This window comes from Elephantulus edwardii, unplaced genomic scaffold, assembly GCF_000299155.1.
Source record: "Elephantulus edwardii isolate Elephantulus edwardi_28Jun2011 unplaced genomic scaffold, EleEdw1.0 scaffold00007, whole genome shotgun sequence".
In the NCBI taxonomy this organism is placed as follows: domain Eukaryota; kingdom Metazoa; phylum Chordata; class Mammalia; order Macroscelidea; family Macroscelididae; genus Elephantulus; species Elephantulus edwardii.
This window is the reverse complement of record NW_006399757.1, coordinates 21,164,006-21,177,767: the sequence shown is the minus strand read 5'-3', so window position 1 is coordinate 21,177,767 and position 13,762 is coordinate 21,164,006.

The following is a 13,762-nucleotide window of genomic DNA, read 5'->3' as shown; positions in this document are numbered from 1 at the left end:
GTGATCTTTTGAGGCAAGAATTGTGAAGCTTTGTCTCACATACTTTGGACATGTCATTAGGAAGGACTATTCCCTGGAAAGGTACATCACAGAAAGGTGTAGGGTCAGTGAATGAGAGGAAGACCCTTACTGAGATGGAGTGACGGAGTGACATTGTGAATGCAGCAATGGGCTCACGTATGTCAGAGATAATGAGGATAGCACAGCTGAGGACGAGGTTCAGATTTGTCATTCATAGGGTCACTATGAGACCTATTTGATTCAAAGGTACGAAACAACAACAATATAAATTAAAACAAACAACACCAAATTACCACTGACATGTAGATTCTGACTCACAGAGGCCCTCCATTGATGTCCATGGCTATACATTTTAATGAGAGGAGATTGTATTCTTATCCTTTTTTCATGGAGCACTGGTGGGCTTGCGTTTCTTACCTTCCAGTTAGCAGTCCGGCACTGAAACAATAATGACCATAAGGACCAAAAGTTGATTTACATGCATGCAATGATAGACATTCTTCACATGGTTGTATAATTTTGAGAACATTTGTGTAAGCTGTATTATGCTATTCATTCTCCTACCTATTATAGCCACACTGTTATAGGTAATTGATTCCATTTCTATTCACAGTGATGCCGTGTGACAGAGGAAGATTGCCCACCAGGATTTTCTTTATCCCACAGTGCTTCTATCTAGGTGTGAACCATTAACGTTTTGTTTAGAAGCTGAGAATGTATTCATTGTGCCTACTGCTATTGTTATTATTTTTAAGCAGTATCTAGTTAGTTATGATTGATAGTGACTCAATGAACAACATCAAAACCTTGTTCTATTTGTTGTTTTAAATTGTATTCTGATTTATTTACAAAGTTTGAATACATTGTTTTCCACAAAAGATCCTTCCCATTTCCTTCATCCCACCCACCCATCAAATTGTGCAACCCTATGATTAACACCCTCCCCCTCATCTTTACCCCTCTATTTCCACCCCTCTCCCTTGGATCCTCATACTCATTCTACAATAATAAAACCTTACTCTATTTTGTACCACCTTATCAGTCTCTGCTATTCCCAAGCTCATTGTTAAAGCCTCTAAGTCAATCCATTTTGTCAAGAATATCCTCTTTTGGATTAATCTCTTGCTTTTTTAAGCATGAAGGCTTTTTCCAAAGACTTGGACCTTCTGAAAACATGTCCAAAGTACATGGGAAGAAATATCATCATCCTTGTGCTTAAGAAGTACCCTAGTTGCTCTTCCTCCCAGACAGGCTTGTTTGTTCTTTTGAAAATCCGTGGCATCTTAAATACTCCCCGTCAACACCATAATTCAAAGATATTGATTCTTCTAAAACACAGTCCAACATTCACATTTAAAAAAAAAAAACACAAAAAAAACCCCGAAAAACAAAAAACAAACAAAAAAAACCATTCACATTTATAGGAGCAATTGAAAATAGATTAGATTAGGTTTGCCTTAGTCTTTAAATTGATACCCTTTAACACTAGAAAGTCTCCCATTCTGAACGCTGTTTCCAGAAGGTCTCCCACACTGGACACTGCTGCCAAAAGGTCTCCTGAGCCAAACGCCATGGAATCTGCACACCAGGAGCACCAGCATCTCAGTGGAGTGGAGAGGAAACAGGTGAAAAGAGGTGGCTGTGTACCTGAGTCATCATCAAAGGGCAGCTGGTGTGGGAGAGGGAACTGAGCTGGATGCTGACAATGTGGGAGGTAGGAACAAAATGCATGACCAATACCAACTCTGTTAATTGTGCAGTGAAGAAAGGTCTCTCATCCGCTCTTTTGGGTAAAATGTTTATCAAATATTGCTGGATGGCACATAACAACAACAACAACAGATTTATCCAACACAACTCATATTTTGATTTTGTGACTATTGCTACCATAGGTGCTTCTCTAATACTAGTAAATTAGTTGCATTAGATAGACATGACTTAAGTAGAAAAACATACTAGGATTCAGATCAGAAGATAGTCAACTCAACTAATTGCTACTGAGACATCAACCCATAACTGATTGTCCAGTAGTTTTTTTGAGACTGTAAATCACATGGGAGGAGAATGTTCCTCTTCCTCTATAGAGAGATTGGATTCAAACGACGAGATGGGTCTGGATTTACCTTAGCAGCTCCACCTTCTAAGAACTACATGACCAGAGTTCCCTTTACTAGAGAACAGAAAAGGAAAATGCAGACTTTCTTTGGCAGATGAAACCTATTTTAATAAATTTAGTATCAACATGTGCATACATAATTCGAAGGTGGGCAAAAACCAGAAAATAAACAAGCTAGATACACCAAGTTGTATCCTAGCCTGCTATTTCCCTCTGCAATTGACTTGTGTTTTCTATTGAAGTCTTCCGTTTGATTCTGGCCATTGAATGCTATAAATTCCAGCTGCTCTTTAGTTAATTCAGTCCTAAAATCATGGAGAAAAATCCCCGCTATCATGTGAAGGGTAAAACTTGCTTCTTTGTTTTCCATTTCAGATCATGGAAATCACCAAAGTTTTACTTCTGATCCAAGAAAGGGTAGTGTTAATCTCATATTTGGCAATTTCTCTTCTTCCATCCAGTTACTCTGTAGTTAAGTGTGCCACAGGAAGGCAAGTAAGTTTTAAAAGAAATATTTAGCAATTTAAGGTTCCTTACCCAGGTAATTTAATAATCATTTGGAGACTGGTGTTGAGGCCAGAAGCTGAAAATGCTCAAAAGCAATGTATTTCTTATGAAAACAAGTGCCAGTTAAATCACAAGAAATCTTGACGGTGCCAAAGTGGCACTGCTCAGGGCTTCCACGTTTTTTTAATTCTAAATATTGGCTTCTGCTGACATGCTTGAAAAAAAAAAGAATGAAAATCAGTTTATTATATTTTAGAATAGGCTTCCTAGTCAAAATGATTTTTGAAAGTTACACAGTCTATTGGAATATTGAGAATTATTGTGTAAAACTGCAAAATAGTGTTATGGTAATAGTTCCAATAGTGTGTGTATATGTCACATATTTTAGTATTTGCATGCTGAAAAGCAATTTTCCATGGTGTGTATCTAGAGAGACTAATGCAGAGGTTCACGTAAAAGAAAAACAAATATGAGTCTGATACTATGTGCACTTTAAATTCAGAGGGCCTGTCTCTGCACTCCTGCAAAATGTAACAAAATATCTCCTACAGGGCAATGTTGAATATGTGTTCAACAAATACAAGTATCATTTTGCTCTATTTCCCTATCCTTAATTTGGGAAAGGCTTTGTGAAAAGCAGGGGATTATCTCTATGGTTCTAACATAAGGGGTGAACATAGTCTTCAAGACTTACTCTAAGAGCAGTAAGTGAGGGAGCAGGATTTTCTGTGAGCTTTCCCTGGAGTATCCCTTGAAATAGAGCATTCAGCTCCCTGTGTTGCTAGCTAGGAAAAGGAGCCTAGCATTCTGACACCAAATTGGCCTACCTTTTGAGTACCCTCTTGCCATTACTCTCTTCCGAAATGTCGTCCTTCTCTTGACATGACGTCTTGCAAATAAACCCATTAAAAGAGATTTCACAACCAAATGATCACCTCAGTGAGTTAAACTGGAGGAGATTTCATGAAGGAGGTAGAATTAAATGACAGACATGAGCTCTTTGTGCCCGGCAGCAGTGAGCTGAGGAAGCCTTACTGCTTCCTGCCACATATCTTTTTCAGCAGTGGGGAGTGAGCCTGGAGGCTTTCTGTCCAGTGAGGGGGCGGGAGCAGTGAGCAGAGGGCAGTAAACCACACTTACCTCTTTCCAGTTGCCCACTTCAGTGGGAAGTGAGCCTGGAGGCTCTCTCGGTCCCAGGCTTCCATGGGAAGAGGGTCAGAAGTCACCCTCATCTCTGCCTATGGCCGGCTACTTGTTGCCTGCTACTTCAGCAGCAACTTGGAGAAGGCCAGGAGCGGTGTAACCACTGAGAGCAGTGATCAGATGCCTGGGAAACCCCGCACCACTGATCTTCACTCCAAGTACCTGCTACCCTCCCCTCACTTCAGCAGTGATTAGAGTGCCTGGAGGCCAACAAAAGCCAAAAGCAAGGTGAAAGGCTAATTGTTTTACACTATGTTAGAACAATGTGAAGATGTTTCCTTCCATCATTCTGATTCAACATTGCATTTGAGATCCTAGGCAATGTAATAGGGTAAATACATAAAAATTATACAAGTTGGAGAGGAAGAAAGAATAACATTTCTATTTTTGGTAACAGCAGCCAGGAAATCTAGAGACAAATTGCACTGGGAATGTCAGCTGTCAGGAACCTCTCGAGAGTACTGAAGAGCAACGATGTCAGACTGAAGATTAAGGTATGCCTGATCTGGGCCATAGTCTTTGTAATCAGAGAGTGGACAGTGACTAGGGATGATAGAAAAAGAATTGATGCCTTTGAGCCGTGGAGCTGGACAAAAGTTTTGAATATACATAGCATGGACTGCTAGGAGAACAAACAGGTTTGTCCTGGAGAGGGTGAAACCAGATTGCCTCTTGGAGTCAAGGATTCTTAATTTTGACTGACTTACTTTGGGCATGTTGCAAGGAGGAGCCAGTCCTTGGAGAGGGACATCGTGTTTGAGAGGGTGGAGAGACAGCACAAGAGAGGAAGACCCTCGATGAGATGGATCAATTCAGTGACTGAGGTAATGGTAATAGGCATATCAGAGACAGTTTGGTTGGCACAAGATAAAGCAGGGATTAGGACTCTTGTACATAAGGTCACTATGAACCTGTGTATTTGTCTAAAAAAACCTCCCGTTGTTCTGGAGTTTTCTCACAGGAGCCGATGCATGTCATAGTACCACTGTGCTCCATAGGACTTTCAATGCAAGATATTTTTTAAAAGTAGATTGCCAGTGGAATGGGTTCAACGTCCCGACCAATAATTGAGTATTTAATCGTTTGTGCTATCCAGGGACTGTTTAAGAAAGTGAAAATTAAAGGCATAAGAAAAGCTGTTACAAACCTATATAACAAAATGCTAGGAAGAACACACTTTGTACAGCACAACTGTTGTGGTTTTGTTGTGTGTTGTTGAGTCAGAACCAACTTATATTTGACTCTTCAGAGGGTTTTCAGCGGCTGTCAATTACAAGGGAGGAGACTGTCCATTTGTTCCTCTGCAGATGAATACTTGTTGTTTTGGTTAAGTGCCATCGAGTCGAATACAACTTATTGTGACCCTATGAATAAAATATTAGAACCATACCAATGAAATAATTTTTTTTGTTTGTTTTTCAAAGAGAGGAGTGACCTGGAGGGGGGCATGGAGGGCTGGGCAGGGAGAAAAGTACAACAATGAATGCATGGAAATCCAAAATATCTGTAAATGTTCATTAAAATTAACAAAATAAAATTTTTTAAAAATTATTAGAACCCTATTCTATCCTTTGCCATACTTATACTTCCTGACACACAAAAGCCCACTGTGGCAGTCACCAAGTCAATCAACTTGGTTGAGGTTCTTCCTCCCCTTCCCAGACCCTCCACCCTTCCCAGCATCATTGCTCTCTAACGAATAGCACCTCCTAGCAACATGCCCAGAGTATGTGAGGTGAAGCCTCATCATACTTACCTCCAGAGAGCACTCAGACTGGCCCCTCTCTAAGACATATCTGTTTGTTCTGTTGGCTGTCCATGGGATGTTCAGTGCTCTTCTCCAACATCACAGCTCAAAGGCATCAATTCTTTTTCTATCATCCTTATTCATTGTCCAGGTCTCAAATGTATAACAAGTGATCAGGAAGACAATGGCTTTTATCTGACACACCTTAGTCCTCACACTGACATCATTACTCCTCAACAATTTGAACAGGTCCTTAGCTGCAGACTTTCCCAGTGCACTGCATCTCCTTATCTCCCAACTGAAGTAATAATGGTGTTAATTGTGGATCCACGCAAAACAAAGCGGTTGACATTACATTGAACAAGTAAAAAAAAGCATATATTGCAGTTGGGAGTACAAAAATGGTTTAGTCACTTTGAACAGTTAACCCTGGTGTTGTTATTGTCATGTGCCTTTGAGTTAGGAATGACTCATAGCTGACCCTTCGGTGAAATCACATGGGAAGAGTTTGCCTATCCTCCTAGGGAGTAGGTGATGAATTTGAACTGCATGCCTTTGGGATATTGCAGTGCAGTTTCTTACCACTAGGTTATCACAGCTCACCATATACTTGCTATTTGACAAAACAATTTTATTTTTGTGTAGTTTCACAAGATAAAAATCTTGTTAAAGATTTTCAACACAATGATCTTTAAGCAAATACTTATTGTAGTTTTACTCATATTTTCTGAAAATTACAAAGAGCCAAAATGTCCATTAGTGATTGGATCACCAAGTTTTTTTATATCCACACAGTGGAATATTACAAATGAAGAATAAAAATGAACTGTAAGTGTATGCAAACAAAAATATATTGCTAAGTGAAAGAAAAAACTAGATAGCAAAGACTACATACTGTCAGTTTTTACAACATTCTGTATGAAGAAAACTGTAGGGAGAGAAATTGGGTCAGGGTTTCCAGAAACTGGAGATAAAGGGTAAAGACAAAGAGACCCAGACAAGGTTTGGAGGTGACTCAAATATTTTGCATTTTGTTTGATAATGGTGACATACATGCCCACAAGTTTTTGTCAAAATCAATTAAAGTATATTCCTAAAATGATCAAATCCACAGGAACAAAAATTTGACCTTAAATCTATTTCACGCGAATTTAAAAACCATCTCAGGAACAGGTTGGAGGCCTTGAATACCAATGAGCGGAGACCAAATGAGCTGTGGGAGGATATAGAGAATATCGTCCATGAAGAATGCAAAAGATCATTACAACAGCTGAAGAGGAAGAAAATACCAAGATGGACGTCAAAGGAGACTCTGAATATAGCATTAGAGTGCCGAGAAGCCAAAACTAAAGGAAGAAATCAAGAAATTAAAGAGTTGAACAGAAGATTGCAAAGAGCAGCTCAGGAAGACAAAGCAAAGTACTATAATGAATTATGCAAAGAGCTGGAGTCAGAAAATCGAAAGGGCTGAACTTGCTCAGTATTTTGTAAGCAAAAGAAATTTAAAAACAAATTCAAGCCACGAGTGGCAATACTTAAGCATGCTTTGGGCAAAACATTAAATGATCCAAGAAGCATTAAAAGATGATGAAAGGAGTATACACAGTCACTGTACCAGAAGGAAGTGGCTGACACAGAATTTCATGAAACACATATGAGCAACAGCCTGTGGTAATGAAGGAAGAAGTTCATGGTACTCTGAAAGAATCGGTTCCAGGAATTGATGGCATACCAACTGACATATTTCAACAAACAGATGCTGCCTAGATGTGCTCACTAAGTTTTGCCAAGAAATCTGAAGGACAACCCCTTGGCCCACTGACTGGAATAGATCTATATTTGTTCCCATTCCAAAGAAAGGTGGCTGGACAGAGCGTGGAAATTATCGAACAATGTCATTAATATCACATGCAAGCAAGATTCTGTGAAAATTATCAAAAAATGACTGGAGCAGCATGTCAGCAGAGAACTGCCTGAAATGCAGGCTGGGTTTAGAAGAGGCCATGGTACTAGGGATATTATAGCTAATGTTAGTTGGATCTGGGCTGGAAGCAGAGAGTACCAGAAGAATGTCTGTGTTTCATTGCAAAGGCATTTGACCATGTGGGTCACAACAAACGGTGGCTGACTCTGAGAATAGGAATCTTAGAACATTTCATTGTGCTTATGCGAAACCAATACTTGAACCAGGAGGTAGTCATCAGAACAGAGCAAGGAGACACCACATGGTTCAAAATTGGAAAAGATGTAAGTCAGGGTTCTATTCTGTCTCCATACCTTTTCAATACATATGCAGAACAGATCATTAGGGAGGCTGGGGTATGAAGAAAAATGTGGCATCAGAATTGGAAGAAGATTTATTCACAACCTGCATTATGCAGATGAGACAACCCTGCTTGCAGAAACTGAAGAGGATCTGAAGCACTTGCTACAGAAGGTCAAGGACTGCAGCCTTTAATATGGATTTAATTCAACATCAAGAAAACAAAAATTTTCACCACTGGGCCAATTAGCAGCATCATTATTGATAGTGAAGAGATTGAGATTGTTAACAGTTTTAATTTGCTTGGCTCCACAATCAACACTTTTGGTAGCAGCAGACAGGAAATCAAGAGACAAATTGCATTGGGAAAGTCAGCTGTCAGGGACCTCTCCAGAGTACTGAAGAGCAATAATGTCAGTCTGGAGATTAAGGTGTGTCTGTTCCAGGCCATAGTCTCTTTAATTGCTTTCTATGCATCAGAGAGCTGGACAATGAGTAAGAATGATAGGGAATTGATGCCTTTGAGCTGTGGTGCTGGAGAAGAGTGTTGACTATACCATGGACTGCTAGGAGAACAAACAGGTTTGTCTTGGAGAAAGTAAAACCAGGCTGCTCCTTGGAGCCAAGGATTCTGAAGCTTCATTGGACATACAGTGGACATGTTACAAGGAGGGACCAACTGTTCCTTGGAGAGGGACATCATATTTTAGAGGATGGAGGGACAGCACAGGAGAGGAAGACCCTTGATGAGATGGATTGTTCAGTCGATGAGGGTAGGGGTGTCAGAGACAGTAAATTTGGCACAGGATAAAGCAGTTTTAGGGCTCCTAGGTTGCTATGAGTAGCAGGTGACTTGATGTCACATAACAACAACAACAGAGGATAAGTTATAATAAATCTAACATTTTTAAAAAAGAAAATATAAAGGAATAGTCCATATTTTAGTGTTGTTAAGCAGGAGTGGCATCCACTTCCTAAACAACATGCTTCCAGAAATTCTATGAACTTTGATAAATGTTGATAGTTGTAGAGAGCCTTCAGGTCTTTTGTTCATAGTGTCGCTATCAGTTGTGCTCGACTTGAAGGCAATCAAAAACAACAAGAGGAGATTGAATTTGGATAACTATCAAATAAGATTTTGCTCATCTGAAAACAAAAATAACCAAATTATTTTATTATAGTAAGAAAAATCAGTGATTATGTACAAAGGGAAAAGATTTTTTTTGACTGGGACACACAAGGCATTTTGGAATGACATAGATCACAGATTTGATTGAGGTAGTGGTTACATAAGTATATACATTTGTATAACTTAATTATGTTGTAAATTTAAGGCTTGTGTATAATATGTAAATATTATCTAAAAAAAAGGAAAACTTAGAAAGTTTCCTATCAATCACTGGTAGGATATGTCAAGCAGATTCGAGTGGGGTGGGGGGGGGAGAGAGAGCACGCAATTGTGTGAGTAATGGCTGAAACATACAGGCAGAGACATTTCCTGCTGTGCCATTTTCTTCATTTCTTGTTTCTTATTCTTTAACACCTACACCGATCGTGAAGCTCACCAACTTCTTCAGTCACCACCATTTTTAGGGACTCACTTTCCCCTCAGTTCTTGGTAACTGTGTAGGTTTCTTCTATTCTTCTCATTTCAATGATTCCTGATTAATTAGACCATTATCTACCCATTATTATAGGCAAAGGCTAAGATGTGTGCTTATTTTTACTAAATGACTGAGTCATGGATTTATCATTTATTAATAAGAGAAAAATTTACATATGATTATCATTCTAGTCATCTAATTTTGACTCAAAGAGTACTACATATTCTTCCAAAATAGTCAGTGTTATCAGGGGACAGCACATTGAAACCTAGAAACTTAATAATTGGTCTAAATGGTCTTTTTACAATTTGTCCAAAGACTAAAGGGCAGTGGAATGATAATTTCAAATGTAAAAAACAAACAAACAAAAAAACCCAAAAACCCCCTGCGTACTTCTATTAAAGAGAGGCTAAAAGAGAAAATACCTTAAAAAGAACTTTTAGAAATTGTTATCTCATCAGTAACTGTGTTGTTGGGCACTGTCAAATCAGAACTGACCCATAGCTAACCCTCCAGTGAATGGGTTTTCAGAGGCAGTTAATCCAACAGGAGAAGATTGCCCATCCTCCTTGGAGCAGCTGGTGGATTAGAACCGCATGCCTTTGGGATTGCAGCCCAGCTTCTTGCTACTAGGCAGCAAGATTTCTTCCAAAAATTGTCTAAAGATTGAGAGAAATATTTTTATGAATATATGATTTCATAAATTTTAAATGTGTCAAAGTATAAAACAAAAACATTTTTAAATAAAAACGCATAGGGAGCAGTGCAATTGCAAATATTTTTTTATTGGTACCATTTTGTTCTTTCCAGATATTTGATCATGCGAGAGGAAGCTATAAATTATATCTAAAGTAATTTTCCAGAAGAGTCTAGTATTATTGTTTTGAAATTTAAAAAGAAAGAAAATGTACTTATTTTTTCTACTTCAAATTACATGCTAATATGTTAAGGGGAAAAGCCTTTCCAGATACATTCGTGTTTGTTTAGTTTTGTTTTTGAAAGGGTATTAAATTTTTTACCATGTTGTGCTCTAGGAGGATTAGGTTATTCTTAAATTTTCTTCCTTACTATACTTTTCCAAATGATTGAAATGAAGTGATATGCTTGTCCTTAGCTGTCAAGAATGGAAATACTCTTCAATGTATAACAATTGAGGAACCACAGACATGGACAATTAGAGAGACGGATGTAATATGTGGGAAAGGACATGGCACTGCTTATGGAAACTGAAGCAAAGCAGATTAAAAACCCAGCTGATCAGACCGTGTTACATGTGTTCCCGTTCCCACAGTGGTGTGCTCAGTGGTTTGTGTCAGAGACAGTAAAGTGGCTCATATCAGGGCAGGGCTCAGAACTATTGCTCATAGGGTCACTGTGAGTATAGTCTACTCTATGGCACATAACAACAACAACTATCAGATGACATTAGATGAGGAATAATGTCGTGATGCAAGAGTCTTCTTTCCTTGAAACTGAAGAGATTTAGATTCTATGGCAAACACAATGTTATTGATTGGATTATTCCACCCTCCCCCTCAAAAAGTCAACTTGGTTAGGTGATGAGTCTCAGCATTAGATAATTACTGGTTGTTGTTTTTGTTGTTGTTGTTGTTAAGTGCCGTCGAGTCGTTTGCGACTCATAGCGATCCTATGTACAACAGCCCTAAACCATGCTGTGTCCTGTGCCAATCGCATTGCCTCTGACACACCCATCCCGATTACCCCAGTCACTGAATCAATCCACCTCATAAAGGGTCTTCCCCTCCTGTGCTGTCCCTCTACCCTACCAAGCATGATGTCCCTCTCCAAGGACCTGTTCCTCCTTACAACATGTCCAAAGTATGTCAGATGAAGCCCCAGAATCCTTGCCTCCAAGGAGTAGCCTGGTTTAACCCTCTCCAGGATGAATCTGTTTTCTTGGCAGTCCACGGTGCATTCAATACTCTTCTCCAGCACCACAGCTCAAAGGCATCAATTCTCCTTCTATCCTCCCCAGTCATTGTCCAACTCTCTGATGCATAACAAGTGATTGCAAAGACCATGGCCTGTATCAGGCGCACCTTAGTCTCCAGAGAGACACCATTGCTCTTGAGTACTTTAGAGAGGTCCCTAACAGCATGTAATTTCATGTATTTGTTGTAAATCCTAAGCTCTATCATGATAATTGGGCTGAATAATGAGCAGAAGTTATGAGGGAGAATATACAGGATTAGTTATGCCTGATATGAAGACTGATAGTAAAACCCATTGAGATTTCCAGTGATGTTGAAAGAAGATAAATATCTTCCTTCAGAGCTGAAAGAGAAATGGAATCTTCCTTTACAACTGGTGTCTTGAATTTGGATTTTCATTGTTCTTAACTGTGAAAGAAATTTGTTCATTAAAGTCAACTTGTTGTTGTTATTTTTGTTATGTGCTGTCAAGCTGCTTGTGATTCATAACGACCCTATGTACAATAGCCCTAAGCCCTGCTCTATTCTGTGCCAACCTCACTGCCTCTGAAACTCCCATCCTGATTACCCCAGTGACAGAATCAATCCATCTCATCTGGGGTCTTCCTTTCCTGTGCTGTCCCTGCACCCTCCCAAGCATGATGTCCTTCTTCAAGGACTGGTCCCTCCTTGCAACATGTCCAAAGTATGTCAGAACCTCAGAATCCTTGCCACTACTTGTGTTATTTCTGCTATAGCAGCACTAAATAACGAAGGAAAAACAACAACAACAAACCAATAAGATAATCCTATCCTCAACACACACTAGTGGCAGTAACTGTGTCAGTCCACCTAGTTGATGTTCTTTTTCACCTTCTCCGACTGACTCTCCACCTTTCCAAGCATCATGTTCCTCTCCAAAGAACAGCCCCTCTGAGAAGCATGGCTGAAGTATGTGAGGCGAAGCCTCATCATTCTTGCCTCCAAGGAGCACTCCAGCTGCTCGCTTTCCAAGACATAATTATTTGTTCTTTTGGCCATACTTGGGATGTTCAACACTCTTCTCCAATACCACAACTCAACTCACACTTTAGTGTGTCAGGAAGTGTGAAAATGGCACAGGATAAGATGGCGTTCAGATCTACTGTATATAGGGTTGCTACGAGTTGTATTTGATTTGATGACACCTAACAACAATAACATCCTCAAGATATAATCATAACTAATATTTTGAGGTATTTCCTTACTGTTTTAAAAATCCTATAGAGTTTCAGTTATTATGCCTTAATATTTCACAAGCTATTCGTTATTCTTCTAAAATGCAAAAAGCTTTAAAATAGTTTTAAAACTATGCAGTGTTTTATATATGAAACTATATGAATACAAAGTACTTATCTAATTCCTTGTTGAATATTTGTTGATATCAAGTTATTTTATTTTAGTTATATAATAATTTCATTTACTTTTTGCCTAAATACTGAAAAACTGCTTTGAAATTCAGGTTTTATGAAGAACTTTTTGCTTAAAGAAATTGTAATTTCCATTTTCTTATTCCCAATTCAGCCACTAAAGAAAAGAATGGCATGCTACTTAGTTCCTCTAGCTAAATGAGAGCCCGTTAGATGACATAACACTTCACCAAAGTAATTTATATCCTAAATTATGCACTAGTCTATTTTTCACTTAATAGATTATTAGAAAAAGGGAACATGTACAGAAATCACAGCTCATGAAAATTTTAACATAGTAGATCCTTGATACTATCTTCCAGATGGAGAAATTATGGAAAATTAAGTTTAACAAAAGTGTGCTTTTTAGATTTAGGGGTGCGTCCATGTAATACTCCAGCTTCTGATTTAACTTAGTTTTTTGTAGTGGTAAAAAATACACTCATTTTTATTTTTTATTGATGGTTCACTTGTTTGTATATGATTGACATTTTCATTTTCATTTATACACATCATCCTTTATTTACTTTTTAAATTTTATTAAATAGTGATAATATGTATACATATAATATAGAATTTTCCCTTTTAACATTTTTCACATGTGTAATTCAGTGATATCTATTACATTAATTGTATTGTACAACTATTACTTATATATGTTTTCAGATTTCCCCACCTCCTTTAACAGGGCCCTGCAAGCAGTAATTTCCCTTTTATTATACCCTCCTACCTCTGAAAATACAAATAAACTTTGACTTCTATATAGCCACCTATATACTGAGTCATTGTATTGAAAAGAATTGGCAGACACAGAAGAATTTAATGAAATAACATATGAGCAAGAGCCTATGGTGATGAAAGAAGAATTTCAAGCTGCTTTGAAGGAAATAACAAAAAATAAGGCCCCTGGAATAGATGGTAT